The sequence below is a fragment of the Clupea harengus genome, chromosome 9, assembly GCF_900700415.2.
Source record: "Clupea harengus chromosome 9, Ch_v2.0.2, whole genome shotgun sequence".
NCBI lineage: Eukaryota > Metazoa > Chordata > Actinopteri > Clupeiformes > Clupeidae > Clupea > Clupea harengus.
Window position 1 is genome coordinate 6,475,491 of NC_045160.1, and position 12,266 is coordinate 6,487,756.

Sequence of the window (12,266 nt, forward strand, 5' to 3'; positions counted from 1 at the left end):
GATGGTTTGAAGAAAGTAAGAAGGCAAGATGGTTTTAAGAAAGTAAGAATGAGATGGTTTGAAGAAAGTAAGAAGGCAAGATGGTTTTAAGAAAGTAAGAATGAAAAGGTACGTGGAAAGTGAGAATGAGAAAGTCAATGGAAAGTGAAGAAGAAGATTAAAAGAAAGTGAGGTTAAGTGTTATTCTTGTAGAGAAAGAGGGGTAAAACTGCAGGCTTGATAAACTATATAGAGATTTTACTGTGGCCACGTGAAGACTCTATACATTTTATCTGCTTTGTTCATTTGCACGCACTTTTTAGTCTTAAGTGCGTGAAGGGGGAGTTACTAGAAATTATGTAAGACATAAATAGAGTTGAGCATTTGTGAATGAGAAATTGGGATACTGGCATAGACAGACACTGCGCACGCGCGCAATCCATGTGTCTCATTGAAATAGCCACCAGTGACTGTGGCTGAAAATAAACACAACTGTAAGAAGCTGAATGCTAATACTTCCAGAAGGATTATAATCCTTTGTTTCAAACGGATAAGTGGCTCATTCAGAACTTACTCATTGTGTTTTATTAACCTTGTTTGTGAGTCAGAACGTGCTTGTTTCAATTGGTTGAATCCTACGGGCCCTCAAGAAGGCAGGGGTGTGGTTTTTCCAACAACCCAAGATAACCGGTGGTTTGAATTAATTAATTAAGCACGTGACAAGCAACACAAGGCAATAATCAAAACAGAGGGAAGAGGTCTTATTGGATATAAAAGACCTTACATTGTACTAATTTGATTTAACAGCACAGGTGGGGAAGGGACGTATTGGAATTGTGATCATCATTGTGTATCATCTAATTATCATTGTATCATTATATGATAATGATGGCGATACTGCTTAAATAAAATAATACAAGTGCAGATCGATTTGAGGATGAGGAATTTTGGTCTGATCAACTAAAAAAATCTCTATCCAAATAATCGAATTGCATGAATAGCCGCAGGGGTAGAGGCCCGGATTTAAGATTAGATTAGATTCAACTGTATAGTCATTGCATAGAGTACAAGTACTAAGACAACGAAATGCAGTGTAGCATCTATAATGAAGAATAAAGGAGTATGATTCAGAATAATCACAGAGTGCTATAAATATATAGATATTATAGTAATGAATGGAGATAATTCCAGTGTTGCAGGAATTGTATTGTTTAAGGTATCTATTATTAGTAATATTACCTTTTCGGAAAACCATACATAACGTGTAGGCTGTGAACAAACGTTGGATAAATTACTTGAGGTCCAGCTCACGTACTTTCAGTGTTGAATTTTTACAGGGTGAAAGACGAATTTGCTTATCAGAGCGAGGCGGTTTGATTCGATATCCGAGTAAACTGTAATAATTGCAATGGGTTGGGTTGAGTTGCGTTGCAAGGGTAATTTTGATCATAGCGTTTCGTTTTTTAATTGCCGCCAAAGGGATTTAAACTCGTAGTTCCAGCTGACCGTTGTCCGGGAGCCTATGAGCTCGTTGAAGTGAAGAACTTCTGTTTTATTTAGTTATTAGAGATTTGAAGGTTTAAAAATAGTTTTGCCGTGTTGATTGTCCTGTAGTGTAAATCGCAAATGTCCGTATATTTTTATTCAGGGTGTGAACTTGATAGATGAAATGACGAACTCGGTTGCGTGTTGATGTGGGCATTCAGTCATTGGAGCAAGAGTATTGTTTGGAACCTACCGTTTTAAATTGATATTTAAAACTAAAATAAGCAAGTGACCAGTTGTGGGCATAGTTTACTTGAAGGTATTTTGTGTAACATCTGTGAAGAGAGAGCATTTAAAATTGCTGAGAGCGCGACGCGCATAACACGAAAAAGATCAGATTAAACTTTCTCTCGTTACCTTAGTAGTGCGCCGTCAGAGGGCATAACAAGAGAAAAGTGCAAATACGAGATTGTGATGTGTTGTGAGCTATTGTATGTGCCAAAGTACTGAGTGACTAACATGGCCCGGAATGATTGTAGATTGTTTTTAAAACGTAAGATCGCTAGCAGCTACTTCGACTTTTTAAACAAACCTGTGTGATTGACTGTTGGGACAAAACAGAGAAGCACACGGGTGGGGGCTGTTAGGGGGAACAGAGGGCTCAATCTCACACACGCACGTTCTCACACACACACGCACGGTCGTAATTAGAAGGAGAGGAGGTGAAAAGAAGAATAATCAGACTACACATATTAGTGTAATATTATTTAAATTCAGAAATACTTTTGGTAGATATGGAACCAACTACGCCGTTAAAGGAGATAGTTGAATTGTAGTCGTCAGAAGCAAACTATTTGATACTGCATAATTAAAAATTGACTGAGCGGACAAGCAATTTGATTCAAGCCCGTGGCTTGAACACAGGTCAGTGGGTACCCAATTATGCAGAATTAGTAAGACCTATGCATGATATGATTTTCTCTCAACCAATGGCACCCCACGATAAGGTTACGTGGACTAAAGAGGGTTCAGAATCTTTTCAAGCGACAAAAGAAAAAATAGCCAGCTCGACAGTACTGGCTCTCCCAAATTATGCGAAACCTTTCGTCCTTATGGTTGATTCCAGACATGGATTCATGACGTCTGTTTTGCTTCGAGTATGGGGGATCAAAATGAGACCCATCGCATTTTATTCGACCCAACTCGACCCGGTAGCTCGTGCTACACCATCATGTGTACAAGCAGTGCTCGCGGATGCATCGGCCGTTCACGCGTCAGCAGAAATTGTGCTGGTTCATGAACTCGTCGTTAAAGTATCCCATGCAGTCTTAATGCTTTTATTACCTAGCACATAAAGCAGACAAGCAGGCAGCTGGCCTGTATCTAACACAGGGAACAGAGGATGATGGTGTAGTTAACATACACCAACAAGCACCCAAAAGTGAAAAGGAAATTTGGATAAAACTGGGCGACTCTGAAAGATGAGGTATATGTAAGTCCAGATAGAAAACCCATCCTGTTGCGAGCTCTATACAAATGGGCAGCAATTTTTTGAGTCATGGGAATATCCATGCCTCAACAGGGGGGAGATAAAGACTAGTACATAAACACTGTACAACATATAACCTATTAAAAAAAAAAAATAATAATAGTAATAAAAAAAAATTAATTAAATTTTATTTTATTAAAAAAAAAAATTTGTCAGCAATGTGAAATATGCATTCGGCATAACTCACAGGGAAACCTCAGGCCAAAGAGGGGCGAGTTCCCCAAGCCTGACTATCCTTTCCAGGTAATACACATGGATTATATCCAATTTAGCAAAACCAAAGGGCTGGAATATTGTTTGGTTATAATTGATGTGTCTTCCAAATGGATAGAGGTATTTCCCAGCTCAACCCCAGATTTCCTCACAGTAGCAAAATCACTGTGCAAAAGAATAAGACCAACTTTTGGTGTGCCACAAATTACACTACAAACTAGGGAATGTAAAGAACCCAATACTGTTCGAGTTTTTTCTGTGTCTCCACAGGTACAAGGCCAGGTGAAGGTGGGAAACTGGGTGTTCATCAAAGTCATCAAAAGAAAGAGCTGGTCTGACGACAGGTGGGAGGGACCATGCCAAGTGTACTTGCCACCCCAACAGCCGTCAAGATCGCTGAACGCTCCACCTGGATTCACCTGTCACACTGCAACATTCAGAACATTCAGAACATTACCAGGATCCACCACTAGCGTTGAGTAGCGTTTTGTGGCGCCGGCAGGGGGCTAAGTGTTTAAATCTTGGTCGTTTGAACGTCACCTAACCTCCAGGGAGCGCCCTGAGGGTTAGAGATGCTGCTCAACATAGTAGAGGTGTATCTGTGTTTTTTGTTTTTCTTGTTTATTTGTGTTTATTGTTTTTCTGTATACATCATATCACTCCGTTATAACAATGTCCAAGCTGCTGCTATTAGTGGTTACTTCAGGAGTAATAATGGGTCTCTGGTCCTCCACAAGTGTAAATGAGAGAATCCATAAGAGGTGGATTTCATATGGGGAACATAAAGCCATGGGGAATGTTACTCACCTGTATTTACTAATTCATGGTATAGATATGCATCCATGCAAGCGAACAGACTTGATAAGACTAATTGCTATGTATGTGCCTTAATGCCAACATCCTACTTTCACCCTAGACTTAAATTAAGGCTACTCTCATTCCAAGCAATGATCTGTGTTGGAGAGAAGTGTGCCCCAGACAACTGGGGCTACAGTAAGCCATCTTAGGATGCAAACAGTACCCAGGTGCAGGATGTGTGTGACAATACCCACCCACTGGCAGAACTAAAAAACATGCCACAACCTAGCTGTCACCTTAAGTGGCAGTCCATTCTATATTCCAAATGTGTTTTTCTATTAGTGGAACAACGAGAGTAGGCTCTCTGAGACGGAAACAGTGTAATGAAATTGTCATCGATACTGCTATACTGTCATCAAACACTGCTTCCTCAGCCAACGTCGTACCCTGTCCATAGGAACAGGTCCTTATGTTGAGGTTGGAATGCAGGGCATTGCCACTCTGACAAGGGTACCCCTAAGGTGAGAGAGGTATTGTGGTTGTGTGGTAGTATATGGTACAGTCATCTTCTTCCACACTGGGGTGGCGTATGCGCCCCCGCCCAGGTCATGGACCATTTTTGTGTTGTTAGTGCTATCTCGCAGGCAGAGTATCTCGTAAGAAGAGATTTGCTGTTGAGAAGCATGACAGCGTGTGGGGGACTGATGTGCTGATGACTAAAAGATTTGGACCACCAGCTCCAAGGTTATTTTGTTTCTGTTTCAGGCCCTATGAGTAAGAAAAGTCATGTTAAGAATGGAAACCCTTAACTATAGTTTAGGATTTTGTTAATGCCAACTTAGTTAGTGTATTTACTCACTGCTGCTAGTGGGGGAGTTTTGTGACTGATATCTGTTGTATTTGGATATTGGATTATATTCATAGTGTCTCTGTGACTGAAGCCTTACAGCAAATGAAGGTTGTTATGTGATGCTTTAATTACAAGACAAAGTGGTTAATGTTCCGTGGTGAAATCTGGTTGCTTGGTTTACATCTGGTACATGGTAGTAGATGGTGTTGAAAAAGTCTGTTCTCTATTGTAGCAATTTGTATACTTTTTGTATTTTATGATGTGTATTTCTACATGTTTCTAAGTTCTCATGTCTAGTCTTGTATGTACTTCTGTATGGAGTGTACTGTTGTCTGGAACCATCAAGATGATGATGCTTTAGTTTAATGATGTTTATACTAGTGTTATTTTCATGATAAACAGGAGGGAAATGTTAAAGAAAGTATTAGTATATTTTATCATGAATGTCTTTTTGTTTTAAGGTTTGTTCCAAAATGCTGTGTGCCCTGCTTCTCCATGTAGATTGGACTTTGGAAGACAATTAGCAGAGTCAAGAATGTTAACCCAGAAACCTAACGTATATGTTTACATAAGATAAGAAGAAGAGAGCGGGTTGTGGAATGTCTTGTTACTGGGCAGAAGTAGAAGGTATCCTAAGTGCATCCCAGCGTCTTGACTGTCATACTGTGTAAACATTGGTTAATAAAAGGACTTGTTTTCAGCACGGCACGTCAGACAGACTTAAGGTGTCTGTCTCCGTCAGGTCCTGTTCGAAAACCGTCCAGTTCACTTATATGCTTGGTAGTGTTTTTAATCTGCTAACTAACTGTTGAGGGTCTTATCCCTGACATATTCTGAAAGGAGTTCAGCAGATCCATATTGTCTGAGACACAGGCTAGGTACCCTTCTAACTTCCCTTCACCTTCTGGACTTCATTGAGGAAAATAAATCATCTTCATCTGATGAATGTGGTCTAACTTGCTTCAGCCTCTACCATCCGGTCAAGGTGTTGTCTGACATAGACTAGACCTGTAGAATGACAAACAACATTTCTGACAATTAAGTATTGAGCTGCCATCAAGAGTGCATCATAACACAGAAATAGCTATACATAGCTACTTGAGATGACAGACCTACAGTAAACAGAATGATAACATTATTTACTATTTCTACATGTGTCACAATTCATAATCCTGAATTCTTGCTAACCAAGACCCCTGAGCATGAACATGAAAGACGTGCACGTTGCAAAGCCACCACTTATTGTTATCAATATCTGACTAAACATCGTGATAAATTCAAGATAACGACATACACATTGACATTGACCAACTGTCTGACAACGATGGTGTGTGCATTCACATCGTTCCTGTTTCAGGGCATAGGAGGCAGCCAAATGATTAGCCTAATATCAGTTTATGTGGTGTATTTCATTGGTGATGACCGATCTGCAGTTTTTAACACAATATGAGAGACTGCACATAATAATGCTATGACCTGAAACGAATTGAAGACAGGAATGGAATTATTATTAGTCTATTGGATGACGGCTGTTAACAGAAGGATGGACACAAGGGGTGTACACGAGTGTATAGCTAGCCTAGCTAGCTAGCTAGTTGACGTTAGCATACTCAGGGCGGTTGCAAGTGCTAGCCAAAATGAGGCTACTAGTGCCATGACACGCATATTTTGCTTATTGTAGCAAAGCTAACTAAACAACAAGAACGATGTCTGAACTATTAATGGAAAGGGACAAATACTGTACTCACCAACACATGCTTGCGCAGATTTGAAGATTCATTTTTATAAGCAGAAAGTTCTGTCTGGCGGGGCAGGCACAGCTTACACAGCATTATATAGCTGTTGCCTCTTTTAGGTTGGAAGGCAAACTGCTTGCTGAGATGTGGACACAGGGTTTCTTCATCTTCTTTAATTTTAACTTGCGGAAAGTTCGGTGCTTCAGCTTGTTGCTCGTCCGCACTATCATCTTCCTCCATCTGGTGACTCGGCACCGGTGGCTTGCATCGACTCTATCATCCTCTCTCTGCAGCATGCACCATTGGTGAGAATTGTCGTGCGCGATTCCCGCTTTTCGGTTTCCTTTCTTGAACTATGTTTTTTTTTTTTACTCAGTAACGGATGTAATTTCCAATGTAGCGAAGTACAATACTTCAGTCAAAATCTACTTAAGTAAAAGTAAAATTACAGATTTCAAAAACTACTTAAAAATTACAAAGTACACAAAAAAACTACTCAATTACAGTAACGTGAGTAAATGTAATTCGTTACTTTACACCTCTGCCATGTTCTCCCTTTGCTGGTTGAACGTGTCCCCCACCACTATTCTTGTCTCCACCAGAGACTTAAACATGGAGATCATGTCTGTGTCCTGGCCTTCCATCTTCCCTCTATGGGAGCCCTACCAATAAATTGGCCATCATACAACGTTCCTGTCCATCCAGCCTGTACCCACAACTGAACACAAACACAGTTTTTGTAAACATAAACCACATCTTCATCAATACCCTTCCTAGTACAGCAGGTAAAGGTGCTAGCCTTGCACATTCACAGAAAAGATGGAACACAGTATCTGTAATACTGTAATACAGTATCTGTAATAAGGGCAAATGGGTGACACCGCCTCATTGAATCTAGATACCACCTTATTTGTAGGAACTGTACAATGCAGCAATCTCCACTGAAGGTCACCTGACCTTTAGCGCAATGGAGACTTCTAGAACAGCCTCCATGGGGGAGGCAGCCCATTAGGTACTGAGAGGTGGACCCTCCACTTTGTGTCAGGCCGTCCCTTCAGCTGCGAGTAATGTGCAACCCTCACACAAGTTAAAGTAAGCACCTTTTTTTCAATGGTATGGAAACACAATACCCAGTTAATGACAGTATACAGCTAGTGTGATCCATTTCCATCTCTATAATTTCAGGTGTTCCCCTTAAAGCTAGAAACGCCATAGGAGCTGTACCATTACATAAGGCATGGTCAACACATTTCCTCAAAGTCTGGGGCAAGGAAGCTTTAAGACTCCCCAGCAACCCACTGACCAACCTAACTGACCACAGTCCAACCTGCTCTGCTATTAACTGTGGAGTTCACCACATCCCTCGAGACAGATCAAGTAGATCAACTAGTCTAGTGATCCCTGATTCCACAAAATGATCCATTACTGAACTTGAAAACTCCCGCTGGATCTTAAAAAGTGGATTACAAAAAATAGGTGAAACTTTAAACAATCCCTATGCTTTTAAAATAGATGTACAGAAGTGAGAACAAGGAGGCCCCCTACCCTGTACAAAATACCTTTTCATTAAGAACACATGCTCATCCAGCCCAACTTTCCTAAGAATTGAAAGATCAAAAGGAATCCATCACACATTCTCTGAACAATATAACAATCTATGCAAATGCCTCAAAGCCATGACCTTTGAATCCACATGAATTAAGCCTCAACCGCACACAGTCAATGGCAGACACAAAACACCTGGAGGAAGCCAGTGATGAACATTCCAAAAGAAGTTCGCAAAATCCTTTTGAACCCGCCCAATGAGATCCTTTGAATCGGCACAGAGAAACGACACTGGACATCAGTTCTTTAGATGGCTACGATCCCCCTTTTTGGGCCATATAATGTTAAAACTGTTCTCTGGCAGCTCAATGGAAAAGTTCCTCAATGGATGCATTCCAAAAAAATACAAATCCAGAGCTATTACATCCCATCAACCAATCAAAAGTCAGCTGGCAGACCATCAAGCCCAGGTGACTTCCAAGTGTTCAGCCCCCCCGACAGCCTTGGACACCTCAAGATAGATCAGAGAGTTCTTGAGTCCCAGCCTATTCCTCTCAAGACAGTTGAGGCAATCCACTCATCTACTGCTGCTCATCACAAGGCTCATAAAGCTTCTCGTAAAAAGAGATAGCATGTGGAACAATCTCCGAACAGATGTCTCCCTGCCATCTGGCAGTTTAAGCTGTAAAAGTTGTTTCCTCTCCCATATCTTTTTCTGTAGTTCTAAAAGGAGGGATGTTGGTACAATTATAATTCCCATCAATGTACCTCATTTGCTCAATAATTGCTTGTTCAAGGGCCAACATCCTCCCTTTAAGGGTCCTGGTGTACAGTGTACTGCACACAAAAGGTCTTTATCTGCACCTTGCCCCTATCCCACCATTGGCTCAGGCCTGCAATAATCTCGTGTTAAAGTGCCAGTGCGAAGAGAAGTGCTCATTTGAGTGGACAGAGGCAGCTACTAAAACATAATGATGCTAAGAAAAAAGGTTGGGGAAACAGAACATGCTCCTATTATCAAGTCTTGCCCCAGAAACCTGGGTGGCACTTGTCCTTAACCAAGTGTACTGTCTAACCCCATGAAAGGCATTCTGCCACAGATCAACTAAAATGAAATGGTCAGTAACTGACTTGAGTGCTTCAGCGGATTGAGGATGTGGCTCCTCATAATTCCTGTCCAACACATGATCTAATGTACTGTTAAAATCACTCCCCACAACAAAGTTACCCCAGGGGCCGCCAATGCCTCAGACAATTGCTCAAAAAACATACACGTTCACAACCTACATCTGGTGCATACACATTGAAAAAAGAGAACATTTTGTCCCCCAGGGTCACATCTAATCTCAGAATGCAGCCCCTCATAACCTCAACTATAACTGGCTGACCTGTTATCTTGGTTGAGAGAAGTACTCCAACACCTGCAATCAGCCGCAATCAGGTAAGTCCCATGAATCTCACAGTCAAATCATTTATAAGCTCGTTCTCACTGTCAGTGTCATTCTGTACTGGTTTTCTCTGACAGCAGATCCCGGTCACACTGTGGCATGTTGCTGTCTGGCACCTTCGACACCAAGGAGTCCTTCGCCTCCACGATCGCAGAGTGATCCACAGCATTTGCACCACCTTCGTTACCGAGCTGGCCGGCACCGTGCTGTCATTTTTACCATTCTGATTCACATTGTCAACAGGGGCTGCATCTGTGTTGATACTAACTGAAGCTGTTCTCACCGAACTCTCCACACTTTCTGCCAGAACAATGACCTCAGTTTGTAAATCAGTGATTTCACCGACATCTATCTCAGCCTGAGCCTGAATCGGTGAATCCTGCCCTGCCAGGTTAGACACAGAAACATCGGGCTTATCGCCACCACTACCCCCATCAGCCTCCCTGCCACGAGGGCAGTCCTGTTCAACATGGCCTTCCCTGATATTGCAAGTTAAACATCCAGTATCTCGTACTCCGCCCTCAGGGCCTCATTTACTAACAGGATTGCGCCCATTTCAGGCGTAAAATAGCGGGTAAAGACATAAAACTGTATTTCCAAAGGAGGCGCACCTGAGTAAAAGCGCAGATAACCGCTGCTGGGAGGGTATAAGGGAAAGTGGGTGTTCGTCGCAAAGAGATGGGAGGAGATGCGTAAAGTGCGCCTAATTGTGTATTAGTAACGAAACAAGAGGTGTTTTAGCATGACATATCAGCTGCTAAATGAAAACTATGTGCCTGCGAGAAATTTGAAAAATACGAACATCAGAAATGTTATTTGTTTTATGTTTATTTTTTATATATAATTTAATATAGGCATATTCAAACTGTCCCACCAGCTAGCTGTTACCCAGAATCACCGCTCATTGTATGGTTTAAACCGTATTTTCACTTCATTTTCAAGCACACCGAGTACAGTGCACACCTTCTGCGTAGGAGTAACGGGTATCTATTCAGGAAAAGTACTTGTACTCCAGGTACACTAACTAAACTACCGGTAAGTAAATTGTAGAGACAGAGCAGCATATTCATTTCACCTTCCATGTTTATTTTGACGTTATAGCCTCTCGAGCGCAAGCTACCCCCAGTGCCATGGCAACCAAACGTCTGAAAACTTCAGTTTCCCCAGTTTTCAAATGTATCCGCCTATGGCAGCGTTTTTGAAAAGCATGGTTTTCAGTGCTGGAATACGCTGTTTTAAAGTAAGGGGTGTTGTGTATTCCTACAAGACTATTTAACGGGATGCTATGGAGCAGTTAACCTGGCTATTAAGTATCCTAGCTATTTCTAGCTTAGGGAACAATCTTAACAGTTTGCAGTTGTCTGTGTGTGATTAACTAATATGTGTGAATATGAACTTGTGAACATAAACTCGTTAATATGAAACTGCACAGGCACCCTGGGGGTAACCATAGCAACTCAATGTTCGCTGAAAAGATTAATTTCCCCAAATCAGCTCACCAATAAAAGACAGTCTTGAATTCAAAGTGATAACAACTTTTAGTGTGGACGGAAGGGCTAAACGGAGAAATATTTATGAGTTTCTATATTTACCCGGGTTAGTTTGCTGTAACCTCGTGAACCAAAAGCTCTAATTCTAATTCATCATCCATGGTGGCAGGAACACGCAGGCTCTTTCTTCCCTATTTTAGCGGAGCGCTAAATAACACTAATGGGCGGTGTTAGGCGCTGATTACGACGAGGTTCTAAATACCACGGAAAAATACCATGCGGTATATGCGGTTTGGCAAAAGCGCAGATTAAGCTGCGGTCGCAATGTTAGTAAATGAGGCCCTCAGTGTCATAAATGTTGGTCGTCTAAACGGCATGAGATCTTTAAGCCCAAGAGGAATCATTCTAATAGGTCCAATCAGTTTACCATATCATGCAGGGATGTGCTCAAGTGTTTCATCGATAATTAAAGGGGGAACATTTGAAAGGAACACCGACAGCGGCAGGACGGGCAAGAACTGATCCGTCATCCCTCATCCATATCAACTTGTCTTAGAAAAAGTACAATAGCCTTGTTTATTTTAGATGCTGCCAAGATATTCTGAGACCCAATATCACTGCCAACAGCTAGTAAACTATCCTCAACAGACACTGTTCATCCGCCAAACCCTTGCATCCACGCCAGGCTGACGGAAAGACCATCTTCACAAAAGTCAGTGTAATAAATGGCAATAAGCTACAAACAAATAAACAAACGATTATATGGTACAACCAGATAGATAACCTAGATTAAACTGGAGAGAAAGGGAAAAAGAGGAAATCAAAACTCTCTCAAAAATGCCGCCACTCACACGCTAACGCACTCTGCACATGCGCTAAGAGAGAGAGGTAGAGAGACTGAGAGGGAAGGATAGAGGGAGAGAGAGAGAGAGAAAGACAGAGAACAAAAGGGAAGGAGAGAGATGGGGAGGGAGAGAAAGAGAGAGGGTGAGGGTGATGGTGGGTAATGTAAAGAAAGACAGTGACAAGTAGAATGAAAGAGAATGAGGGAGGGAGGGCTGGAGGGAGAAACAGACAAGGCGAGTAAGATAGAGAAGAATGTGCAATGTTTGGAAAAGACACATATGTTTCTCCCGAATAAAAGATGACCCTCACTGCATGTTATTAATAGTG

At 41.6% G+C, this 12,266-nt stretch overlaps 1 protein-coding gene across 1 annotated transcript in view; it reads right to left on the reverse strand.

Moving 5' to 3' along the window:
• daw1 (dynein assembly factor with WDR repeat domains 1) overlaps positions 1-12,266 on the reverse strand; it is a 29,254-nt gene that overhangs the window by 9,844 nt on the left and 7,144 nt on the right. The window lies entirely within an intron of this gene.